We start from the raw sequence: 26,813 nt of genomic DNA on the forward strand, positions 1-26,813 counted from the left end.
TGGCTCTGATTGCCGTGCTGGTAGTGGCTAGCTAGTGGTGGAAAGGCTTATTCTCCTATGGGAATGCTAAAGCTGATGCTTCCATCAAAGCTTTCTTTAGTTGCTGGACAGCATCTTGTTCTTCTTTTCCCCATTTCCACTGTTGACCTTTTCTGAGGAGTTGGTATAGAGACCTTGCTTTTTCACTGTAACCCTCAATGAAATCTCTTGAAGCCAACCAGGCCTAAGAACGACCTGAGGGTGCTCACCTCTGTCAGCGCAGGAAGTTTGGCTATTAATTCTATCCGGTGGGTGTCAGGTTTCCTTCCAGCAGGTCCCAGTTGCACTCCTAGATAGACAACTTGTTGCTGGACTCATTGGGCTTTAGTTGGATTTATTAGTAAACCTGCTGTCTTCAGTATCCCCAATACTTCATCAAAAGCATTGCCATTTTCTTGCTTGGTCTTAGTTGCTATTAGTATGTCATCCACATAGCTCACAATGTTGTTCCAGTAAGAGGCAGTTTTCCACAATGCTGCCACGATTCGATGGCATATACATGGGGCGTTGTGATACCCTTAGGGAACCCTGGTGAATGTGACTTGCTGTTCGTCAAAGGTAAAGGCAAACTTGTAATAGCAGGAAGGATGAAGTGGTATAGAAAAGAAAGCGTTGGAAATGTCCAGTACACTATACCAACAAGCACCTTCTGTAATTAAGTTAATAACTTCTGGAAACTTGGCAACCACAGGGGCTAACCTGGGTGTTACTTTGTTTAAGCCTCGGTAGTCCACGGTCAATCTCCAGGAACTTCCGTCTGCCTTTCTAACTGGCCAAATAGGAGAGTTGCATACGCTTTGACAGAGAATTAACACTTCTTGTTCTAATAGTGCTTCTATTGTAGATCGAATCCCTTCTTTTGCTTCTGCAGAATATCGATACTGACGCAAAAGTTTCAGGTCAGGACCTTCTACCTTAATTGCAGCTTGTACTTTTCCACAACTTAGCTTGCTGGGAGCAAATACTTCCCTGTGTTTATTGGTGACATGTTGAATTTCTTCTTCCCATTCAGGGAGTTGCAGTTTCTCTGGAGCCTTGGCAGCGCAGATGCGGTGAGAGGCAGGGATAATGCTGCCTGCTTCTCCTTGTTCCGCTTGGATCAGCATTCTATTGGGTAAGTCGATGGCTATATTTAATTGTTGTAACAAATTAATTCCCATTATTCCTGTTGCATCCAATCTTTGTAGTCCAAATGATGCCTGGGTGGATAAAGGCCCAATATAACAAGTGACATTATAAGTAAATGAAATAAAATTTTCCTTTCCATTATAGGATACCAGAGATTTTAATTCCTTAACTGGTAAATCCTTAGCATTAGGACTTCCTTTAAGGCACAATAAATTAGTAGAGGCCCCTGTGTCCACTAGCATTGGCTGTTCAATACTACCGAAGCTTCCCATTATTTTGATTTTTACAGTAGGCCTGCCCCATTCATCGTTGACTAAAGGGGCTATCAGTCCAGGGGCTTGGCAAGCTCAGCCTCCTCAGCAGTTGCTGCTGGTGGAGACAGAGTCTATTGGAGTATTGGTCTTTTGTTCTCCAGCCCTTTGCCCAGATTCATATCTGTCTAGTTTCAAAAACATGTCCTCTGCTGACAGCTTTTCCTTGTTCAATTTGTCCCAAGGATTGGGATAATCTTTTCATCATGATGTTTTTTAAAGTTCTCATTTCCTCACCACTCCCTCTGCACATGAAATTCTTATAGCCCAGGGTTTTGTGGGTGGGATTTTGTCCTGTGCTGTTACCCGTGCCATCTGTTGATTCCTTATTGGTGTATGCAGCTACCTTTCTTTTTGTTGATGATCCCGAATGGGCAGATTGTTGGAGCTCAAATATCTCTCTGGCCCTTGCCTCTAATAAAGGTAGTCAAGTATTTCATGTATCTATAGGACCCATTGCTAACCGAATACTAGGAGACAGACCTTGTATATACAGTTCCCTTAATTCAGGGATATCATATGTAACAACCCTATTTTGGATTATTCCTAATCCTGCCAACCAAAACAACAGTCTTTTTCTTAGTAAATATTTTTCAGGCCTCTCATCAATACTCTGCTTCTCTGAGTATGCTTTGCCCATTATATTATCATGTGGATAGAATAATCTAACATACACACACATATATATATATATATATATATATATATATATATATATATATATATATATATATATATATATATATATATATATATATATATATCATGCTGTTCATTTGCTTCAATTAACACATTGTAAGGTAATGCTGCAAAGTCATCACTGGACATACACTCCTTCATCACACAAATCACATCATCTTGTGTTAAATTCGGTGTTACAGAGAACTTAGCTAACCAATTGAGCACAGTGTTCCAATTACATAGACCCATAGCTCTAAATTGCTCTGGTGTGAGAGCTTTACTCTCGTGCTTTACCAGGGGAGGTTGCCCAGCATCCTCAAATTGGATAACCGTTGTTACTACAGGAGCCAGCGGGCATCCTCTTTGAACAGCTTCCACCTCCTCCCAGCTTGGGGGTGCAGAAGGTGGTCGTTCCTTTTCACACCAACTCTTTGGTGGATGTTTTTCACACCAGTCTACAGTTATGGCAGCTAAGGGGTTGGTGTCTACTGCCTTCATTAACCCTTTAGGCCATTGCAAGAACAACTGCAATTGACACATGTGGCGTTGGCATTCAACATGGAAGGCAGGCTGTTCCCGGCTATCAGCAATCTCCTTAATTAACTGCCAAACTGCTGCTTATGATCCCAGCAGTTCTTGAGCTTTGATTTCCGCTGCCCTTTCAGCGGCTGTAGCCTTAAAGCTAAGATCTCTCAGTTGCTGTTCTAGCTGAGCCACCTGAAGTGTCAGCATGGTCACAGTGGCTTTGGCCATTTGCAGCTCAGCGGCTTGTTGTTCAGCCTGCTGAATGTGCTGCTTGCTCTCTTTAGTTTTCTAGTCTGCTTGCTCTTTAAGCAGCACCAATTGGGAATTGAACTCACGGCCGACCATGGCCAGGCCGTAAATTAGTGCTCGTTTCTTCTCCCGTTTACTGGACTTGGGCTTGTTGGTGTTATAGCTAGCCCATAAGACGGAGAATTTGCCCAAGGAATCATCTCCTGCTAATGATTCCTTCTGCCATGGATTTCCTTCCTTCCCAAATGAATTAATCGCATAGTCCAAAGAGTTTTTATTAGACCGGGGAGTCCATCTGCACAGGCTAAAGATCCGGTCCATTGTGCTGTTGTTAGGAGTTGCTTACCCAACTCCAGAAAATAAAGGGTTACTCAGAAAGATAGGAGCGCTTCGATAAGAAAACTGCGCCCTTATACGCAGCACCTCGTCCCAGGCTAGGCTAGCCTAACATGCTTCCTTATGCCAAAGAGAAAAGTGGCCACCCTTTTGGGGCACAGACCACTCCGTACCAATCCTCTCTTGGGAAAGGCACTAACGGCACTGGACGGGGCAACCAGTAGCCGCTACCTACTACTGATGTGGGGGCCCGGGCGTCCCCTCGATCCCTGGTTCACAGTAGCAGGATTTAAAGGGGGCTGGGAATAAATCCCGGCCTTGCCAAAGGCAGGGGAAAAGAGCCAACGATTTCCTTGCCCTTCGGCTATTACAATACAATCCCAGCATGGACTCCCTCCCTGAGTCTCACAGACCGACACTGCTGCTGTTCACAAAACAAAACAAAAATAACCCTAACAGGACCCTAAGGAGACAGCTAATCCAGTCCCCAGAGAGTCCTGCCGCGGTTGCCAGAAAATGTTTCCTCAAAGGGGAGCCAAGGTAACTCTAAATGTATAATGATGTAGGTATCAAGATGTAAAACAAGCCCCTTTTACTTAGAAGAGCAGACCTGCCCTGTCTGTCACCGGTGGACTGGTGTACAGGTCTCCCTCCTTTTTCCGTATGTGTAGTGCAAATAATAAAAACTGGCAATAGGTAAAGGTAAAAGCAACATGTAAGTGTATTGGGGGGATAAATTTACAAATCAGGGAACGGGTAATTGTGAATAAACAGTAACTAGATAAACAATACAAAACAGTGAAACGGCAGCTTTAAAACAGGAGCATGAAGCTCAGGCCCAAAATACAAGTCACCCTGGCAATAACATATATAAACTCTCAACTGAGAAAACTCAGTTTATCTCATTATGTTGTCAGCACGTCTGTGGCGGCGGTGAAGTCCAGGACCTACACTCGTTGGGTAATTGGAACCCGCAGAGGAGGAGCACTGGAGAGTCCCTCAGTGTCTCAGAGTGGAAGAAGCGGACCGAAACCCTCTGGTGATGTTGTATCCAGGAATAGGAGCAGGTAAGATGGAATGTCTTCTTTCGTTTCTCTTCACCTCAGGAATGGGGGTGCCCTTCAACGATGTACTGGTACTGTGAAGACCTGAACCGCGCACATGCAGTCACTGGAATGGACTGCGCCACTTGTCAGTGAGTTCAGTCCTTTTATGCCTTTCGTGGCAGGAAAATATAGTACAGTCCCAGCAAAGGTGGGAAACAGTCTGAGGTAAAATTGTCCTTGGAGTTGCCAGTGGTGGGAAAAACCAATTGGATCCAGTTATGACTGGGCTATGATAACAGTAAACAACAAGATGGCGGTCACAAGATGGCAGTTCAAACTCCATCTTGGATTGCTGCTATTTATTTACAAACTACATATTGGATTTAATATATACATATTTTAACAGACTATCACACTAACAAAACACACCCAAAAGTAGGAGGGAGAGCAGCAAAACAAAAACAATGGATTTCAAGAAGGGAGTTGGTAGGTAAGATCCCCCGGGAAGCAAGTGTAAGGGGAAAAACAATTGAAGACAGTTGGCAGTTTTTCAAAGAGACAGTATTACGGGCACAAGAGCAAACTATCCCACTGTGTAGGAAAGATAGGAAGTATGGCAAGAGACCACCCTGGCTTAACCAGGAGATCTTCAATGATCTAAAAATCAAAAAAAGAGTCCTACAAAAAGTTGAAACTAGGTCACATTACAAAGGATGAATATAAACAAATAACACAAGTACTGTATGTGGGGAGAAAATTAGAAAGGTCAAGGCACAAAATGAGCTCAAACTAGCTAGAGACATAAAGGGTAACAAGAAAACATTCTACAAATACATTAGAAGCAAAAGGAAGACTAAGGACAGAATAGGTCCATTACTCAATGGGTGGTGGTGGGGAATCAATAACAAAAAATGTGAAAATGGCAGAGGTGCTTAATGCCTTCTTTGTTTCGGTTTTCACCAAGAAGGTTGGTGGTGACTGGACATTTAACATAGTGAATGCCAGTGAAAATGAGGTAGTCTCAGAAGAGGCTAAAATAGGGAAAGAACAAGTTAAAAATTACTTAGACAAATTACATGTCTTCAAGTCACCAGGGCCTGATGAAATGCATCCAAAATATTCAAGGAGCTGACTGAGAAGATATCTGAGCCATTAGCGATTATCTTTGAAAAGTCATGGAAGACAGGAGAGATTCCAGAAGACTGGTCTGTAATTCCCTGGGTTGTCCTTATTTCCCTTTTTATAGATTGGCACTATATTTGCCCTTTTCCAGTCACCTTAACTTCTGTATCCGGAAAGGTAATGGAGCAAATAATTAAGCAATCAATTTGCAAACATATAGATGATAATAAGGTGATAAGTAACAGTCAAGCTTTCTTTGACAGGGTAACAAGCCTTGTGGATGGGGGAAAGTGATAGATAGGAGCTTGGATAGGAGGCAGCAAGATAGTGGCTGGGCAGGAGCAGGGGTGACTCCCTGCAGAGCCCATCCTGTCCTTGCCTTCCCCCTAACCTGTGTCCAGCTCCCCTCCCTTGTCCCAGCTACAGCATCCCTGGCTCCCTCCGCACTGACCCATCATTGATCCCCCAGGCCCAGCCCCAGCACCTGCCAGCTCAGAGGATGCTCTGCAGCCAGGGAGGGAAAGGAGCCACATGGCTCAAGACTGGATCTCCCACCTCACCCCCCCCCCCCCAGGCACTGTCAACAAAGTCCCACTTATGCCCTACATCCAGGGTCCCCAGGCAGAGCCTTATTGCAGGTGAAAGGGAATGTTGCCCTGGCCCGATCCCTCCATGGTCCCAGGTTTGTTCTGCTTCAAGCTCTTCTTGATGCAGAGGCTTGGATGAAACGTAGTTAGTGTGCACACCCATCTGCAGAGCTTGGGCACACACTGCACAAGCATACATAGTGTCTATTGCCAAAAGGAGAAGGGGCTGGCTCCCCCAACCACTTCTTATACCCAGCTCTAGACTATATGGGTGTTGTAAATGGGAAGCGAATATTCTGGGAAAGGGGACAGGATTAAAAAAAGAGGCCTCTTTTCACTCATGGTAGGGAAATAAAACCTGTTGTGGGTCTCTTTGCTCCAGGGGCAGGAACAGCATGCATATCCCTCCACAAAGGCAACCAGGCAAAGGACCTGCCTTGCTCTGGAAACCTGCTCAGCCAATCTAACAAGCCCTGAGAATGGGAGAATTAAGAGACTTTGACACCAGCCTACAGTAGAGAACCAATAATGTCTGAGGAGACTGGAGAGGTAGTTGTTTACTTAGGGTTTCATTTATTTCTATTGATTTTGCTACAACACCTCAGAAAGACAGAGTGAGATGTGAATGGGCTAGTCTGGTGGACCATTGTACTGTCGGATAATATACCAAAATGAGTGGGCTTTGGTTTACTGGAGGGCTAAATTAAACAACCTAGAAAAGAGGGAAATGAAGACAGTGGCCACATCTCCAACCTTCATTTATATGCTTAACTTTAGGCTACCAAATTTGAAAATGTTAGACATAGCTTATAAAATATCTGTGGCTTGGTATATACATATTTTGACTGCCTGCCACGGCTATTTGTTGGTATCAGTAATCCAGCTACTCATTTATTAATAGATTTTACCATCCATATTCATGTTATTTAGTACCTTCCCCTGTGAATAGACTCAATGATTGGGACTAATCACAAGGGGAAATACTACTCCGTGTGAGTAAAGATGGCAGCGTGCAGCCCTTCAATATTATGGTGAATTATTTTGCTCTTCAAGGAAGAATGAAGATCTGACCAAAGTACAGTGGATAAGGAACTTATCTGCCACCAATCAGACTTTGTCAAGATCTGAGTTGTGCTCAAATCTAAATGGACTGCCACACTTGACAGTGTCTGGTGTCAAAAGCTGACAATTTAAAGAACAACTTTTCAGAGAGGAAATGGAAATGTTAGAAAAATCCCCAAAAGTTTCCCAGTTTCCCCAATGTCCTGCTTACTATTTGAGTCTCTCCACATAAGGTATAACTCATTGTGTTAGCACTGAATCTGATCCTTCTGCACACAGGAGGGTAGAGATTTAAACACCAGCCATCTGTTTGCTTGTTAAAAGGAATGTGTTGGTCAAGCTATTAGTGTCACTGTCACTAGGAGGTAAAAGAATGTGAAGAATGCTTAGAAAAATCCATAAAACGTATCCTCTGTTTTTGTGTATCCTCTGTCACAACAACAGTAAAAGATCCCCAAAACACCCCCGTAACTCTCTGCTAGCAAATTGTTTCCTGCATGCAGATAAAACAAGCTGTCATTACTCTTCTAACCTTTTATTTCTCCATATCTATCTAAATAAAGACATTTATAGCCACAGAAAGTTTCTTCACTAAATATCAACCAGAATCAGACAAAGAATTTTGTCCCTGAGACATTCAGTCATATCTCCAGATTGATACCAAGGGGGTCATGGGCTTTATGATTGTTCAGTGTCGCAGCTGCCCAGTGCAATTTTTTTTCTTTTTGTGTACTTCCGCAAACTGCATTTCAGATACGGGTGCTTTCACCCAACTGCTCCTACTGAAGAAAATAACTCAGAGGTGAAGAGTATCAGATGCTTCTGCAGAACGATCCTGGAATTCCCTGCATGGGAAACCCTCTAGAATGTAGTAGAAAATTATAACTTTTCAGTAGATTTTGATTCCAGGAAATACCCAAGCCACAGGTTGGTATGTGGCACTAACAGAACAGGTACCAGTATTAAACTTCACTGCTTAATATTTTGTTTCATCATCTTTCTCTTCTCTATGTTGTTTAATTAGATTGCAAGCTTTTGGGGCATTGGATTTGTCCTCTTGCTTGTTTGTGTTGCACCCAGCACACTTTTGGCATTATATAATAAAATCATAACAAAAGTGTGATGACTTACCTGCTGCTGCAAAATTTTTCCTAAGAGATCTCTGAGGCCTGGTTTACACTAGGTGAGGAGGGGGATCGATCTAAATTACGCAACTTCAGCTACGTTAATAATGTAGCTTAAGTCAATGTACTTAGATCTACTTACCGCGGTGTCTTCACTGCAGTAAGTTGATGGCTGATGCTCTCCTGTCCATTCCGCCTGCGCCTCTCACCCTGGTGGAGTACCGGAGTCAACGGGAGAGCGCTCAGCAGTTGATCTATCGCATCTAGATTAGACGCGATAAATCGACCCCTGCTGGATCAATCGCCAGTTGATCCAGCGGGTAATAAAGACAAGTCCTCACCCAAGTATTGACTGAGCCTTCTGGCTGGTTAGATTGGATGGGATTCCAGTTGTCAGAACCCAAAGGGTATGACTCAGACAACGTTGTACCACTTTTCATCTTCTCTACCAGTTTTTCATGACATTGTATGGAGAAACAATTCTGAACGTTATTGTTCATTTCTGCAGCTCCACTGATGGCTGCCCCTGGAAAAATGGAATTGTTTCCAAGCTGGTGGCACTGTTGCTTGTGGCACACTTCTTATTTTAAGCACAGTTGAGACATGAAAAGAGAAAGAGAGCTGGTGCAGCTAATGCTGAAGAAAATACACCTTGTGGGCCAAGTCTTCAGCTGGTGTACATCAGCTTAGTGCCATGGTTTACAACAGCTGAGGATCTGGCCCTCTAAGTGCAAAGCAGTTTTTATAAGCCTGTTTCTAGCAATGTGAGTGCCAGTGAAATCACAGGAGTGGTTCTTCTACTGCTGAGCTAGTGATCACCTCAGTTAAAAAGCACGATAACTGCCAACTAAGAAGCATTGCTGCTACAAAAATTGTTAACAATGCCCTGCCCCTAGAAAGCAATTTATCTGGGACAGAAGCATAACTAAAAATAAAAATCTTTAACTACAGCTAAATAAAAAGATAATGAATGAGGCACATATTATCTGTTAATTGGTATAATACACTGGAACAATCATGGGCAAAGATATGTTTGTTATGTTAGAGATTCATTTAGACTATTAATGAATCTCACCAGCCATTATTTCCTAAATTACACAGCATTAAGTATTATAATAATACTCAGTAATTTTCACTTTCTAAGCACTTTGCAAACATTAACTAGTTAATTCTCCCACACTTATCTGATACAGATAATATTATTCTTTGGTTTACAGTTTGGGAAATTGAGGCAGAGCAGTTAAGTGATTCACCAAGCCCATAGACACTGTCAATATAAGAGGCAGAATTAAAACGCAGGAGTTCTAATTGATTATTATTATTAATAATAAATACTAAATTATTATTTATTATTATTATTATTAAGATTTTGCTAGTGCCCTGAATGTGCTGGACACTTTCCAAACATGGACAACATACTGCTTCCCCTCAATAGCTTAAAATCCAAAAAGATAAAGACAGACAAAGCATGGTGTTGTGTCTTTCGCTCTTTTAAACAACAAATGTAATATAAAGGAACCACATGAAAAGGGCAGAGTCCAAATAACCATGTTTACTAAATATACACAACATGCAAGGTTTACCTACATATACATTCTGTTATTCCCTCTAGTTTCTGTGAACACAGAACACAGTGGACACCACTGGGGGGGCTCACAAACTATTTAAAGGAATACAACCCTTTTCTATGCAGTACATGTAGGTGGGTGGTTTCAATTCTACATTCTTCTGTTTACCTACAAGTGAGATAGGGGTGGGTTGCACAAGGACCTCATTAAGTGAGTAATTTTACCTTTAAGCAAAGAGCTCTGTGACCCATCTCAGCAGGGTAACTCATTGGTGCACAGCGGGAGGTAAGCTGTGCCAGGCTCTGAGTGTATGTCTTTACTGCAATCAGAGGCAAGAGCTTTGATCTAGCTATTTGATCTAGCTATTCTAACAACAATAGTATTGAAGCCATGGCAGCATGGGCTAGCCACTTGAGTACATACTCAGGGTCCCAGGTGGGGACCATTCTTCAAGCTCGCTAGATCAATGCTATGTCGGACATGTCTACATATGCTGCAGTCACACCTCTGATTGCAGTGTAGACACCCCCTGGAACAGTTCAAGCTCTGCTCTTGGAGTAGCAGAAATATATGTGATTTCAAGGTGCCAATCTAGCCTTTACTGTGTAAGGACGTGATCCAAAATCAATTAAAATCCATGGGAAGTTTTTCATTGACTTCAACGAACATTAAATCCAGTCCTAAGTGCTCACCATGATGACTAAGGGTTGTAGAATCCGGCCCTGAATAGAAATAGGCCTGGAGTACAAAATGTGTAGGTCTGATTCTCCCTTCACATTTATTTTTACATCATAGTAACTCCACTGATCTAAGTGGAATTCCTCCACATGATAGAGGACAGTTTAAGTGAGAAGAAAATCTGGCTCTTCTCATCTGGATTCAAACTTCCCCAAAATTTAGGAGTTTTTAGATCCAAGGTGTTGCTTCAGCTCCATCTCTGTAACAAAGGATGATGCTTAGCCTAATTATTGTTTGCCTGATGCTATCTAGAAGAAATATGTAATTGTTTAAACTTTTTTAAAATTCAGTTTTGGTGGAACATAAATATCGACTATTCAAGGTAAAGGCATTCATAAAGCTAAAGTGGTATTATAATCTAAAACAAACCTGCAGATTTATAGCCTGTATAATAAAGAATTGATGCCAGCTCATATTTTGTTTGTCTTTATTTCTTCCTAGTCTTCTTTTCTCTGACACTAGAGATGTGCCAAACTGATAAATATTCTTTACTCAGTTCTATCATCAGGAAGCACAGGAAAAAGTGCTTGCGCCTACATAAACTTGAGCAGTAAACACCTGACATAAATGTTGCAGCAGCCAGTCATATAGAAGAATGAAGACCTTAAACAGATCATGCAAAGATTTAAAACGTGCTGCTTCAGGTCCTCAGATGTTATTTGTCTGTTCATCTATTGGAAAAGAAGTATAAGCACTTTTACATCATTTTCTTAAAGGAAAGACCAGGAAAGCCACATAATATGTGTGTGAGATTTTGAAGTGTTCTTTGCCAATCTGACTCTACTGCCCTTTTCAAGCTGATGGGTCAGAGCTACAAAATTCAGATACAGATCCAAACTTCCCAAAAGTGCAGAGGTGTTCAGATCAGGTTTTTATCTGGTCATTTCTACAGATGTAAGGATCAGTGGCAAAGTTTGAATCCAGATTTGGTCTTCCATAATGTTTGGTGGTGTTTGGAGCCAGGGTTTTGTTTCTGGCACCTATCTGTTTATCCCAGAATAAACAGAGCTCAGGAACATTAGAAACCATAAGCTACTATTATTGTAGATCTTATCCTTGGCCTTGAAATAGTCTTTGCAGACTATAAAAAGCAACCTCTACAAGCTACAAAAGGTTTGCATTCTGCAGTACAGATGAGAAAAAAGGCTGGACATTAACTCCATGCAAATCATCAAGCCTTTTCCACCACTTATTATAGCATCCGGATGTTCTACATCTGCTTGATACAATTCACTAGCACCTAATACTTACAATATGTGTATAAACACAGAAGTCTTGTTTGCACGCCAAAAGCCTGCACATATTTTGGCTGCCTGGTGCTGGAAATAGAGTTGTGTGGTTGTTGAGTGATTCCTGTCTTTTGTAGTGATTATCTTTCTTCAAACTGACTAACCAGATTATCTTCTTATTTATTCATAAGGGGGGCTGGAAATAGAAGGGGTGAACGCTAGTTTATAAAATGTCGGTTCCCTTTCCAGATCTGCATCATATATAAAACTAACCCAAAGTGAGCTTTTTTGGATGTTTTTCAGCCTTGCACCTCCCTGCACTTCAAGGATCCAGCTGGGACTGGAAAGTCTGAAGTTACAGTATGTAAAACTCTTGTTGCACTAATATTGGAAAGAAAAAGTATTGGAAATCTGATAAGACTTCCAGCTACATTTGCAGACTCAAGACGGGTCTGGAGGAGCTTTCAAACTGAGCACTTCAATCCACTTGGCATCTCCTGCTCCAAATTATCAATGCAGCATGCATATAAATGTAAAGCTCGGACACAGAGATAGAGCTCGCCAAGATCAGGACATTTTCAGCAGGATTTCCTAGCAACTCAGGTGGCATTGCACTGGCTACCTCTACAGTGTGGTGCATTAACAGCTTGAGCACTTTTGTTAGTGAAAGAAGGGCTTGAAGATGCTATGCATTAGTGAAAGAAGGGCTTGAAGATGCTATGCATCCTCGTTGTCTCCAAGAGGAGCATTAATTTAGAATCTTTAAAAGTCAGGGAACAAAGTTCTTGTAAATATTTGCATCTGCAAAAAAAAAAAACCAACCTTCTGTAAATGTATCTGATTAATTCTAATTAGTGGGTTTAAAACTATCTGCGAGTGCTTAACATTATCCATAGACATGTTGGATCTAATGCTGCGGTCACTGCAATTCATACAACCTCATTTGCCCTCAGTTGGGTTACACACACAACGGCCAGCTGTGCCAGTTTTGCTGGCCCCAACTATGGACAGGTTAATCATGTTCTGAAAATATTTTCAGAACTATTTCACAACATGGCAAAGTTCACAGTGTTGGCAGAGGTCAAAGAATTTCCCATTGGCAGTCATGAACTCCTCTGTCAGCAGCCCATCATTTTTTCTGATAGTTCTTATGCTGCAACCACCAGAGACATACTCAGTGGTGATGCTTTCATACTTGCATACTGCAGTAGTCTTTTTTTCATAGATCTATGGATACCAAGATCAGAAGGGACCACTGTGATCATCTAGTCTGGTCTCCTGTATAATACAAGCCACAGAGCTTCCCCAAAATAATTCCTAGAGCATATTTTTTAGAAAAAATTCCAATCTTGATTTACAAATTGTTAGTGATGGAAAATCCATCATAACCCTTGGTAAATTGTTCCAGTGATTAATTACTCTCACTGTTAAAGTGTACAACTTCTTTCCAGTCTGAATTTGTCTATCTTCAACTTCCAGCCATTGGCTCATGTTATAACTTTTTCTGCTAGATTGAAGAACCCATTATTAAATGTTTCTTTCCCATTTAGATACTTACAGATTGTAATCAAGTCACCCCTCAACCCTCCCTTTGTTAAGCTAAATAGACTGAGCTCCTTGAGTCTATCACTATGAGGCATGTTTTCTAGTCTTTTAATCATTCTCATGGCTCTTCTCTGAACCTCTTCAGTTTATCAACATCCTTCTTGAGCTGGACACAGTATTCCAGCAGCAGTTGCTTCAGTGCCAAATACAGAGGTAAAATAACCTCTCTATTCCTACTTGAGATTCTCCTGCTTATGCAGTCAATGATTCCATTAGTCCTTTTGGACACAGCTTAGGTTCACCTGATTTTCCACCACAATCCCCAGTGTTAAATGGCATATGGCCAAGAACCAATTCGTGCGGGACCCCACTCATAACACATCCTCTCAGTGATGATTCCCCCTTTATAATTACATTTTGAGACCTAACTGCAAGCCAGTTTTTAATCCATTTAATGTGTGCCATGTTAATTTTATACCATTCTAGTTTTTTAAATCAAAATGTTGTGAGGTCATTTGAATAGTCAAATTAATTTGCTAGTGGTGATAGCAATAGGACCAAAAAGTCCCCTCATGGAACCGTGGAGAAGAATAACTTTCTGCAGTAAAAACTTTGATCACATTTAAGTTGATGGCAAAATACAAGATTGGACCCACATTGTTGTCCACATAAAGTGCATATGCTTAAGCAGAGAAGAACAATGTGGTTCTCATCTTTCTCCATTAGATTGCACATGTTGTTGTTGAAGTCTGGTGTATGTCAGCTAACAGCATACATTAGTTATCTGAAGACCATATTGAGTCTGAATTCTGCTGTCATCACTACAGCTAAGTGAATAGTCAAAATATTTGTGAAAATTTCTCTATTAATTTAATTCTTTTGAAACATCTGTAATGTAGTAAGCTACTGCTGCTAATATCTTTTTGCCATCACTCTGATCATATCACTCTTTGCCTGTCTTTGTTCTGACTTCCCCCTGTCTTGCACATCAAGATCAAGTATCACTTTCAAAGATCTAGAAAGCTCTGCTCCTATGCACATCTGTTACTCCCTCTCTTGCTTTCAAGCCTCCCTTCATATTCTTCTCACAATCATCTTCATACTTTCCTTGATATTTTCACATGGTTTTATTAGGTCAAAGGTTATACTCTATGAAAATAGAAAAGAGAGATTATGGAAGAAGAAGAGGAAAGCCCAAGTGATGTTCTCAGAGATCCTCCTGGTCTCATGAGTGAGAGAAGGCAGAAAATACTGGAGAAGAACCATTGATTGTGTGACTGGTGAGAAGCTGAAGGTTTTGAGTCCATTCCAGTAGGAGAGGAGCTGCATGAATGGGACGACCTACATCTCAGAGATAAGGGAGGCTAATTTTTTCAGATGGAGACAAGCTGGAGCAACCAGATGTGTGTTAAACTAACAACACAAGTTAAGAGTACTTAGAAAGCAGATGTGTGACAAACTCAGTGTGTTGTGAATAAAATTGAACCAATGTGATGAAAATATGTACAGAAGACATGTCTTGGTTACTTATATACAAATGCTAAGCGTCTGGATAAAAAAGCAAGAGGAACTGGAAATTCTCATTGCTTTGAAGAAATTTGATATAATTTGCATTACTGAAACCTGGGAGGTTGATCAGCATGATTAAAATCAATGGTCATAGCCTGTTCAGGAAGGATAAAGTGGGTAAAAGAGGCAGTGGGGTGGCATTCTACATTAAAGACACCATTACCTGTTTCTGAGTGATCAAAAGCTCTAAACTGCAGAATCTTGAATGCAGATGGATCAATGTGCTAACTAACAGAATCTGGAGGGGACACTATTGGGAGTCTGTTAGAGATCACTGAATCAACTAGAGACCAGGATGAGTTGCTCCTGAAGCACCTGCCTATGTTGTGTGGAGGTGGGGGAGGACTTGTATTGTAATTGAGGACTTCAAATTGGGAGACATAAATGCTGGAGGTCTCATGAAACTAATAATAAAACATTATTAGAGTTTCTAAAAATTATAGCTGATGCATAATTTTAAAATATAAATATTAAAACAAATATAAAACCATTTTAATGCAAAATGTATTGCACCAAACATGAGGCTACTGTATTTTGGACCTCAGTATGACAGATAAAGATGAGCTCAGCACTGGACTGGAAGTTGGTGGTTGACAGTGATCATGACATTCAATATGGGCAAACAGCGTACAGTCTCGTATACATACTTGGTGCTTCAAAAGGGCTAATTTCTCAAAGCTGAGCAAAATTATGAGCAGAATTGATTTTGAGAAAAAAGTTAGATGAAAAATGGGAATGAAAATTGGGAACTCTTTGAAAAGAGTTTATTAGGTGGCCAAAAAAAGCCACGATTCTACAAGCAAGAAAATCAACAACTTTGGCTAAAAGCTCATCCTCGTTCAATGGAAAAATGATGGCAGCAATTAGACATTATATCTATATAACAAATGAAAAAAGAGGGACTAGATAGCTATCAGTAAAAATTAGAAGTTATGATGTACAGAAAATGTATAAGAAAAGCTAAATACATCAGAAAAGTATCCATGGCTATCAGGGCTAAGGACAATAAGAAAGAGTTTTAATAAATATATCAGGACCAAAAGAAATCTTAGCCATGGTGTAGGCCATTACTAAGTGGAGATGGTAAAATTCTTAATAATGTTGCAGAAAAATCTGAGGTGTTCAATAAATATTTCTGTTCACTATTTGGAAAGAAAAAGGATGATGGACTCTTATCAAATGAGGTAAATAAGTCACTTTCCAGTCCATTAATAACTAAAGAAGGATATGAAACATCATCTACTAGGGATACACATTTTAAAACTAGCAGGCCAGATAACTTGCACCCAAGAGTCCTAAAAGAATTGGCTGAGGAGATCTTTGACCTGCTGACATTAATTTTTAATATATCTTGTAGTAGTAGGAAAATTCGAGAAGACTGAAAGAATGCTAATATTCTACCAATATTTGAAAAGGTTAAGCAGGATGACCTGGGAACTACAGGCTGGTTAACCTGACATCAGTCCCAGGCAAAATAATTGAATAGCTGATACAGGATTCAATTGACAGAGAATTAAAGGATATGAATATAATTAATGTCAGTAAACATGGTTCATGGAAACAAACCTGATTTCATTGATGATAGATTTACAGGTTTGCTTGATAACGGTAACTGCAATATATTTAGACTTTTGATATTGGTTGATAATGGTAACTGCAATATATTTAGACTTTTGTAAGGCATTTGACTTAGTACCACATAACATTCTAATTAAAATATTAGCATTATACAAATAAAGTATACAATCTCAAAAAAGTAGTTATCAATGGGGAATCTTCATTGAATGGAAGTGTTTCTAGTGGAGTTCTGCAGTGACTGGTTCTAGGCCTGATGCTACTCAACATTTTCATCAATGATCTGGAAACAAATATAAAACCATTGCTAATAAATTTTCACAGATGGCACAAAGATTGGCAGACTGGTAAATATCGATGAGGACAGGGCAATTACACAAAGTGATCTGGTAAGATGAACCATGCAAACAAAATGTGTTTTAATACAACCAAATGCAAAGTTATACATCGAGGAATATGGAATACAGGCCATACCTACAAAATGGGGAGGGGAGCTGTATCCTTGAACAGAGACTTTGAAAAGGATTTAGAAGTCACAGTGACGAAGCAACTGAAGATGTGCTCCCAGTGCGATACAGTGGCAAAAAGGGCTCTTGCAATCCTTGGGTGTATAAAAAAGGGACTAGTAAGTATGAGTAGGAAGGTGATTTTACTTCCATGTATGGCATTATTGAGACCAATACTGGAGTTGTAGTGTCCACATTTTACATAGGATGTTGAAAGATTGGAGAAAAATGGAGAAAAGAACCACAAAAATGATTTGAGGGCTAGAGAAAATGCCTTGCAGGGAGAGACTTAAAGAGCTCAATCTGTTTGGCTTATAAAAAGAAGATTGAGTGATTACTTGATTACAATGTGTAAGTACCTTCTGAAGGAGAAAATACCAAATACTAAAGGGTTTTTTAATCCAGGGGAGAAAGGCATAACAAGAACCACTGGCTGGAAGTTGAAGCCAGACAAATTCAAATTAGAAATTAGGCACAATTAGTGAGAGTGATTAACCAGTGAAACAAACTATCAGGAGAAGTGATAGATTCTCCATCTTGTGATGTCTTCATATCAAGACAGGATGCCTTTCTGGGAGATATGTTTTAGCCAAACACAAGTTATTAGACTAAATACAGGGATAACTAGGTGATATTTAAAAGGACCTGTTTTATGCAGGAGATTAAACTGGATGATCATATCGGTCCCTTCTGGCTTTAAAAACCTATATCTCTGGTTAATTGTGTTAGGGATGCATGTGAAGGATTTAGACCTGGATATATTGCTGTATCCTCTAAAGCTGTACTTGTTTTTTTCAGGGTTGTTGTCAGAAGTGCCTATTTCCCCAGTTCCTGGGGGGTGCTTAACCCCCACTCCGCCTCAGACCCCGCCCCCACTCCACCCTTTCCCCCAAGCCCCCACCCCTCCCTGCCTCTTCCTGCCCCTTCTGACCCCATTCCACCCTTCCCCCTCCAGCGCCTCCTGCATGCCGCTGAACAGCTGATCGTGGCAGGCAGAAGGTGCTGGGAGGGAGGGGAGGAGCTGATTGGCAGGGCCCCCTGACAGGTGGGAGAGCTGGGGGGTAGGAGCTAATCTATGGGGCTGCCAGTGGGTGCTGAGCACCCACTATTTTTTTTTCCAGCCCTGGAGCATCCACGGAGTCAGCACCTATGGTTGTTGTTGTTGTTTCCCTTCCTTTGATCTTTTGTTTAGTTTTTGTTTTTTAAACATAATGATGTAAAAGATCTGTTAAGCATTTAGACGCCACCTGCAAAAGCTATATATACTGGCAGCAACCCCATAAGTGACATATCTGACACTGAATGAACAGGCACTTATCCCTGAGAGCAGCTAAGAGACGAAAAGGAAGAACCTGTTCCAACCTGAAGACACATTAGTATGGAAAGGAATGTTAACACTGTTTCTTCTTTTGTATTTAACTGCTGTAGCTTTGTTTATGTCAAAAGATGTTTCACTCAGAGGATCTTGGTGTCCCATTGATTGTTTAGGTAATAAGGTAGATAACCAGAAAAAAAGCAGTGGTATTTTGAACACTGAGACAGTCATGTGAATCTAGACAAGTTTATAAATACAAAACAGCCAATGTTTCTGAATGTTGATGATTTGTAAGAGAAGGTGCCTGAAGTATCGTGTCTAAAGCTTAATGTACTGACTACTCTACCTGCAGCTTGCGTCTGCTGTTCATTTATCCCTCTAGGTGTCTAAGAAAAGCACATAAAACAGATATTGAGACATGCTTTGTGAAAAATCTGCTATCCATTATGTAAAGTCAATGGACAATTTATCCCTGGTATAACTCCATTTAATTCAACTGAACTAAATAGAAATTCACCAAGGATGAATTACTTCAGGATATTAATTTGTGACATAAGCTAGATAAGAAAAATAAATCTCTTTTTCTGAATTTGATGGTCTGTTTCTGAAGTCATACAGTATGTGAATTTAGGCACCTGTCAAATCTGTAAATAGAACCACCCCATTGGTTCATCGAGATCATGTAGGACAATATAACACTGAAGAGTAATTGCAAAAATAACATTATGGGATTCTCAGTTAATTCTCTGTTACTTACAGTTCAGATTTGCTCATTTTAAACATCAACAAATCACAGAAATGAGAGATGGAAGTGACCTGTGATTCTGGTGCAGAATCCTGTCCTTCAGAAGCTCCAGTGTCATGATGATGAATACAGTAGGAACAGATCAGTGTTGTATAACTACTAGTGTTTTGTTCAGTTTTATTAACTATGTCTCAAGCAATGGGGCTTCCACTATTTCCCTCTGAGACTGTTCCATATTAGCTTTCGTTGTACAGGGGAGGCATGTTACATCATTATATATTACAATTATCTGTAGTACAATAGTGCATACAGGTACCCACCAAGATCAGGGCCCCATTGAGGTAAGCACTGTACACACACACACACAGTATGCCCCAAAGTACCTATCCTCTATTGCAACTGACCAAAGTAGAAGGGGACGCACAGGCAGTGAGAGGTAAAGTGACTTGCCAAAGGTTACATTTCCATTCTTGGGTTTACAGCTGCCAAATATATAGATGATTTTCATGTCCCTCCTCAGTTATCCTTTAGTAAGCGATACTGAACATTCATATTTAGCAAAAAGAACAGGAGTACTTGTGGCACCTTAGAGACTAACAAATTTATTTGAGCATAAGCTTTCGTGGGCTACAGCCCACTTCTTCAGATGCATAGAATGGAACATATATTGAGGAGATATATATATAGACATACAGAGAGCATGAAAAGGTGGGAGTTGTCTTACCAACTCTGAGAGGCCAATTAAGTAAGAGGAAAAAAAAAACTTTTGAAGTGATAATCAAGATAGCCCAGTACAGACAGTTTGATAAGAAGTGTGAGAATACTTACATGGGGAGATAGATTCAATGTTTGTAATGGCTCAGCCATTCCCAGTCTCTATTCAAGCCTAAATTGATTGTATCTAGTTTGCATATCAATTCAAGTTCAGCAGTTTCTCCTTGGAGTCTGTTTTTGAAGCTTTTTTGTTGCAAAATTGCCACCCTCAGGTCTGTTATTGAGTGACCAGACAGGTTAAAGTGTTCTCCTACTGGTTTTTGAATATTATGATTCCTGATGTCAGATTTGTGTCCATTTATTCTTTTGCGTAGAGACTGTCCGGTTTGGCCAATGTACATGGCAGAGGGGCATTGCTGGCACATGGTAGATGTGCAGGTGAATGAGCCCCTGATGGCATGGCTGATGTAATTAGGTCCTATGATGATGTCACTTGAATAGATATGCAGACAGAGTTGGCATCGGGCTTTGTTGCAAGGATAGGTTCCTGGGTCAGTGTTTTTGTTCAGTGGTTGCTGGTGAGTATTTGCTTCAGGTTTGGGAGTTGTCTGTAAGCGAGGACAGGTCTGTCTCCCAAGATCTGTGAGAGTGAGGGATCATCTTTCAGGATAGGCTGTATCTACATGCGCTGGAGAGGTTTTAGTTGGGGGCTGAAGGTGACAGCTAGTGGTGTTCTGTTACTTTCTTTGTTGGGCCTGTCTTGTAGGAGGTGACTTCTGGGTACTCGTCTGGCTTTGTCAATCTGTTTTTTTCGATTCAGCAGGTGGGTATTGTAGTTTTAAGAATGCTTGATAGAGATCTTGTAGGTGCTTGTCTCTGTCTGAGGGATTGGAGCAAATGCGGGATCGTGTGGTGTGTCCTGGATGGAAGCTGGAGGCATGTAGGTAAGTATAGCGGTCAGTAGGTTTCCAGTATAGGGTGGTATTTATGTGACCATCGCTTATTAGCACAGTAGTGTCCAGGAAATGGACCGCTTGTGTGGATTGTTCTAGGCTGAGGTTGATGGTGGGATGGAAATTATTGAAATCATGGTGGAATTCCTCAAGGGCTTCTTTTCCATGGGTCCAGATGATGAAGATGTCATCAATGTAGCACAAGTAGAGTAGGGGCGTTAGGGAACGAGAGCTAAGGAAGCATTGTTCTAAGTCAGCCATAAAAATGTTGGCATACTGTGGGGCCATGCGGGTACCCATAGCAGTGCCGCTGACTTGAAGGTATATATTGTTCCCAAATGTGAAATAGTTGTGGGTGAGGACAAAGTCACAAAGTTCAGCCACCAGGTTAGCTGTGACATTATCAGGGATACTGTTCCTGATAGCTTGTAGTCCATATTTGTGTGGAATATTGGTGTAGAGGGCTTCTACATCCATAGTGGCTAGGATGGTGTTTTCTGGAAGATTACCGATGGATTGTAGTTTCCTCAGGAAGTCAGTGGTGTCTCGAAGATAGCTGGGAGCGTAGGGCCTGAGGAGAGAGTGAACATAACCAGACAAGCCTGATGTTAGGGTGCCAATGCCTGAAATGATGGGGCATCCAGGATTTCCGGGTTTATGGATCTTGGGTAGCAAATAGAATACCCCTGGTCGGGGTTCTAGACATGTGCCTGTACAGATTTGTTCCTGTGCTTTGTCAGGAGTTTTTTTTAGCAGATGTTGTAGTTTCTTTAGGTAATCCTCAGTGGGATCAGCAGGGCCAGCTCCAGGGTTTTGGCCGCCCCAAGCAGCCAAACAAACAAACAAACAAAAAAGCCGCGATCGCGATCTGCGGCGCCAATTCAGAGCAGGAGTGAGGGACCGTCCGTCGAATTGCCGCCGAACAGCTGGACGTGCCGCCCCTCTCCGAAGTGGCCGCCCCAACCACCTGCTTGGAAAGCTGGTGCCTGGAGCCGGCCCTGGGGATCAGAGGATAATGGCCTGTAGAATGTGGTGTTAGAGAGCTGTCTAGCAGCCTCTTGGTCATATTCCAATTTATTCATGATGACGACAGCACCTCTTTTGTCAGCCTTTTTGATTATGATGTCAGAGTTGTTTCTGAGGCTGTAGATGGCGTTGTGTTCAGCATGGCTGAGGTTATGGGGCAAGTGATGTTGCTTTTCCACAATTTCAGCCTTTGCACGTTGACGGAAGCAATCTATGTAGAAGTCCAGTCTGTTGTTTCGACCGTCTGGAGGAGTCCACGCAGAATCCTTTTTTTTTTTTTTGTAGTGCTGGTAGGAGGGATTCTGTGGGTTAGTATGCTGTTCAGAGGTATGCTGGAAATATTCTTTGAGTCAGAGACGTTGAAAGTAGGATTCTAGGTCACCGCAGAACTGTATCATGTTCGTGGGTCTGGAGGGACAAAAGGAGAGGCCCCAAGATAGGACAGACTCTTCTGCTGGGCTAAGAGTATAGCTGGAAAGATTAACAATATTGTTGGGTGGGTGAAGGGAACTACTGTTGTGGCTCCTTGTGGCATGTAGCAATTTAGATAGTTTAGTGTCCTTTTTCCTTTGTAGAGAGGCAAAGTTTGTGTTGTAAATGGCTTGCCTAGTTTTTGTAAAGTCTATCCATGAGGAAGTTTGTGTGGAAGGTTGTTTTTTTATGAGAGCTCATTCTTAATCTTTCCCTGTTTGCTGTATAGGATGCTGATCAGGTGGTTTCGCAGTTTCTTTGAGAGTGTGTGACACAGTCTCTCAGCATAATCTGTGTGATATCTAGATTGTAATGGATTTTTTACCTTTAGTCCTTTTAGTATGATGTCCACCTGTTTGCATTTGGAAAGGAAAATGATTCATATTTAGCTCATTTACTTTGTCGTCACAAATCAGCCCTTCTAGTGCCATAATGATTTTTGTTGTCCCTATCTGAACTCCCTTTAATTTGTCTGGAGACCAATGTTCCCTCTAATTTTTTACATCCATGTGAGGAATGAATTTTGTTATGTGCACCAATATGAAGATGATGTGTGCCAGGGTGGGACTGAGGGGTTCAGAGTGTGCTCTCCAGTGTGCACATACAGTTCACATTAACATCAGTAGTAGATTTTGCAGAATCAAGTCTTATGTGATTGAACATTAGGAATCTACTTTACAACAACAACTTAAAATAGTTTTGTCCCATTCACATTGTCTGGCACCATCTAGCACAAATGTGTTTTACTAAATGCCATTTCAGAACATGTTGATTGTACCTCTGCAGGCTATATAGCAATCCTTCTTAAAACCTTATGACCAGCCCATGTGACAAATTCTTACAAATGATCCTTAAAACCTGAGTTATCAGTGAGATAATTACCGGTAGTTTATTCCAGAACACTGAGAGGCAGCAGCAGAGACCAAAAAAAAAAAAAAGCAAATCCATACAGTACTGTATTGAACGTAAACTACTAAAAAAATAAAGGGAAAGCAGCATTTTTCCTCTGCATAGTAAAGTTTCAAAGCTGTGTTAAATCAATGTTCAGTTGTAAACTTTTGAAAGAACGACCATAACATTTTGTTCAGAGTTACGAACATTTCAGAGTTATGAACAACCTCCATTCCCGAGGTGTTCGTAATTCTGAGTTTCTGGTGTATTGTATTAATTTAGATAGACTATATGGACCCAAAGAGTCAAAGGGTCCATCTGCACTGAAAAAAAAATCTCAGAGTCCGCCTGGTCAAATGACTTGGGCTCTCGGGGCGTGCACGACAGGGCTATAAAAAAAGCAGCAGAGACATTCCCATTCGGACTGGAGCCCAGGCTCTCAAACCTGGTGAAACAGGATGGTTTCAGAGTCTAGGCTCCAGCCCAAGTAGGAATGCCTAGACTGCTCTTTTTAACCCTGTAGCGTAATCCCCACAATCCCGGGCTCTGAGACTCGCTGCAGTATTGATGTACCCAAAGGTGCTCACATACCTCAGTCACTGTCCAACACTAGACTGTTTTAAACAAGGTTTGGGTTTTGATATATAGAAACCTCAGCCAGTGAAGTACAATGGCAAACACATCATTAAAATGTTTTTACCCTTTTATTAAAGATATAGAAAGAAGGAATAACTTTTAAAGCATTTGAAATGTAAGGTATTAAGTAAGGCTTTCATTTTAACAACATTCCTTGTTTACTTTCCCTTTAGTTGGAGAGTGTTTTTAGAAGGGAAAAAAACCTTGTTTGACAGGCTTTTAGATAGTATTAAAGTTGGCAATAACTGTCCTATTGGGGAAAAGAGAAGAAATTAGATGAGACGGGCTAGAGCTGTTGTTAAAGTCCAATCCTGTTTCCTTTAAGGCAAAAAATGACAAACACACAGAAGAAGGGAGAGAAAAGAACAGCAAAGATAGAAAATGCAGCTTTTGTCTTTGGGGTTGACTCTGACTTGTAACTGTCCTGCTGGAAAAACACAGGCACAGTACATGGTCTTATCAGCCACCCCAAAATCTGGCAAACTTGTACAGGCATCAGGATGTTTATGGCATTGCATTTAGCTGCCTCTTTCTAGTCACTGGCTTACAACAGTGTTACAAAATATAGGGATCTGGCTAAGCCAGAATCTAATTAGACAGAAGGAAAAAGGAGAGTGATAGGAAAGAGAAAAGAAAAAGGTGGTGAAGGAAAAGAACACACAAAGGTTATGGGGGCTTTGGGGGCTGGGGTTGGTTGGTTGGTTTGACAAAGTCTCACATTCCAGGTGGTGATTGGCCAGTAGAGGAGGTGATGTCATCTTGGTCCTGCAGTCTGGCGTAGTCTGGTCAGGACTTCTATCAGGATAGCAAATGCCAGGGGGTCCAGGAGATGGTGAAGGTTACAGCCATGATGGTGAGACTTGCTCCAGTAGCCAATTTTTTTCTCCCAAAGTTTCTTCTTTTAAGGACCCCAAAAGAGAAGTGATGGGTGGAATAACCCATCCTCTTATTATTTTATCTACCAATTAATACATCAATTTTGGTTCATTGATTTCTAGTTCCACACTTTTCTTGTTTACCAAGTGTGATCTTAACACAGTCCTTGCATTATATGAATAGGCTTTTTTTGCTTGGACTAATTCAATCTGTTTCACTTTTACATTTCTCATTAGCATTTGTTGTTATAGGTTATTGTGCTATCTTATGAACTTACTCACATTTTACAACTGAACTCACAATTAGGGTAAATTTGTAGGCCAAAGGTGTGTCACTCTCAGCATCAATTGCAAAGAAATACAAAACAAAATACCTACCTAGACTTACAGCTAGAGGACAAAGCTCTGAGGGCTGATGCTCTTTTTGGGTGGCTAAATAAATTTACAAAGCAACAGATTGGTTTGTGGCACTGGAATCAGTGACAAAAAAAGTGAATTCAAAATAGGTATTGGAACTGAGTGCAATGTAACCAAACCAATCATACAGAAAGATTAGTAACTGCCCAGTGTTAATAATTTAAAACTTCTCTTGTTTCATGTAGTAAGCCAAAACTGAATCCAAGTGTCAGCACACACTGACAAGTATGTATAAAGGTAGATACCACTCAGTGGAGTTTGAAACAGTTAAACAGAAAAACTTCTGTATGTTCAGGTGGAAAAGCAGCCTGCAAATGCAGGTGATCAAATTGGTATTCAAGTTATCTACTGAATAGGCTGAACAAGACATTCTTAAAGAATTTGATAAGGTATTTAAGAGGCTGTGATGCATACAGATGTAATGCATCGTATTGATATAGATCCCAGTTTAAGAGTAGCTAAGGACATGTATAGGAAGAAAAATGTATAGGTACAAACTCAGAACTCATCGCAGGTTGTGTATAAGATGTGTGTGTGGAACACTGGGCTCAAAGGGGTTAAAGGACAATACTGGGTCCAGATAGCTGCTGCCCTCCAGACCTGCAGAGCATGCTCCAACTGGACAGGTAGCTTAACAGTGAGCAACCCAACTCAGAAGAGAGAGGCTGGAGGCGGGGAGACAGACCTACCTTGAGGGCTCCCAAAGAAGGGTGCCAAAGAAGCCTTCATGTGAGGAATAGAACTGAACTCTGTTGGGGCTGAAGGTTTAACGATCTTTTCTTTGGGGGGGGGGGGGGCATAGGGAGAGACAGATAGTAGGAAGTGACCCAGCAGGGAACTCCAAGGTGCCAGACACTGATTCGCTTTCATAGGGCCCTGGGGGTCAGAGCCCAGTGGACTGGGATATCCCAGGCTCCTCTACCTACTGCCCCTGCTGCAGGAGGGGCATAAACCTCTCCACCCATCCACTCCTCCTGGTACGAAGAGGGCAAGGACACTGAAAACCCAAGGAGAAGCTAAGCCAAAACATGGGTGAGTAACTGGACTGAAAGGTCTTCCTGCTGGGAGGCGAGGCTGGATCACTGGACCACCTGGCCCTTCTTGGATTCTGTTACATTCTGATTGATATCAATAGGACATTAGTGGGGATTCTGCCATTTCTGAGGCAATAAAGTAGCACAGCAGTGTGTATACAACTACTGTACAAGTTGTGGCAGCTCTTCCACTGTGATCCCCTAATTTGCCAGTAGCCATGCCAACCTTGTTTTATGTTCTCATCAGAGTTCTTAGTTAAGCAGGGTCAAGTCTGGTTGGTACTTGGTTTACTTGGAAGCCTCTCATCCAAAATGATGCAAGAAATAGCATTGATGGAAACTCCAAACATGAGCATCTTTTGTAGTTTTTGATTGCATATGTTTTAGCACAGCCCCAGGATCAAGGAATTTACATGTTCTCCTGGCAAAGATGATGGATTTTACAAATTCCAGAAGTTAAACAGGTTCAGATAAAGCCCATACGTTCAGCTGGCAAAACTTGAGTCATTTAGAAGTTCCACAGTCTAATTAACTCCATAACAAGTGCTAATTAAAAAAAAACACACATTATTTTGCTGGAAGGTTGCAACCTAACACTACACTACTTTAGTTCTTAGAATAACACACAAGAATCCAAAATCAGAGCGAAAACAAGGCGCTCCCTAGGCAGCAAGGCACAACTTATCTCTCTTACTCTAGGCTGGGTTTTTCCAGAATGACCATGATTGTATACTACTTTGCAGAAACCCATGGCCTGCAAGCAGGACTAGGAAATGCTCCCCCCTCTCCCCAACAC

General features: G+C 41.2%; 1 long non-coding RNA gene across 2 annotated transcripts in view; it reads left to right on the forward strand.

Moving 5' to 3' along the window:
• The window catches only part of LOC122173549 (uncharacterized), a 210,019-nt gene that overhangs the window by 19,821 nt on the left and 163,385 nt on the right, over positions 1-26,813 (forward strand). For both annotated transcript variants that reach the window (XR_010599417.1, XR_006174093.2), the window contains 2 exons: positions 1,052-1,153; positions 4,187-4,336. This is a non-coding gene — a long non-coding RNA (uncharacterized LOC122173549). The remainder of the gene's footprint in view (positions 1-1,051; positions 1,154-4,186; positions 4,337-26,813) is intronic.

This window comes from Chrysemys picta, chromosome 3 (assembly GCF_011386835.1).
Source record: "Chrysemys picta bellii isolate R12L10 chromosome 3, ASM1138683v2, whole genome shotgun sequence".
Classification (NCBI taxonomy): Eukaryota; Metazoa; Chordata; order Testudines; family Emydidae; genus Chrysemys; species Chrysemys picta.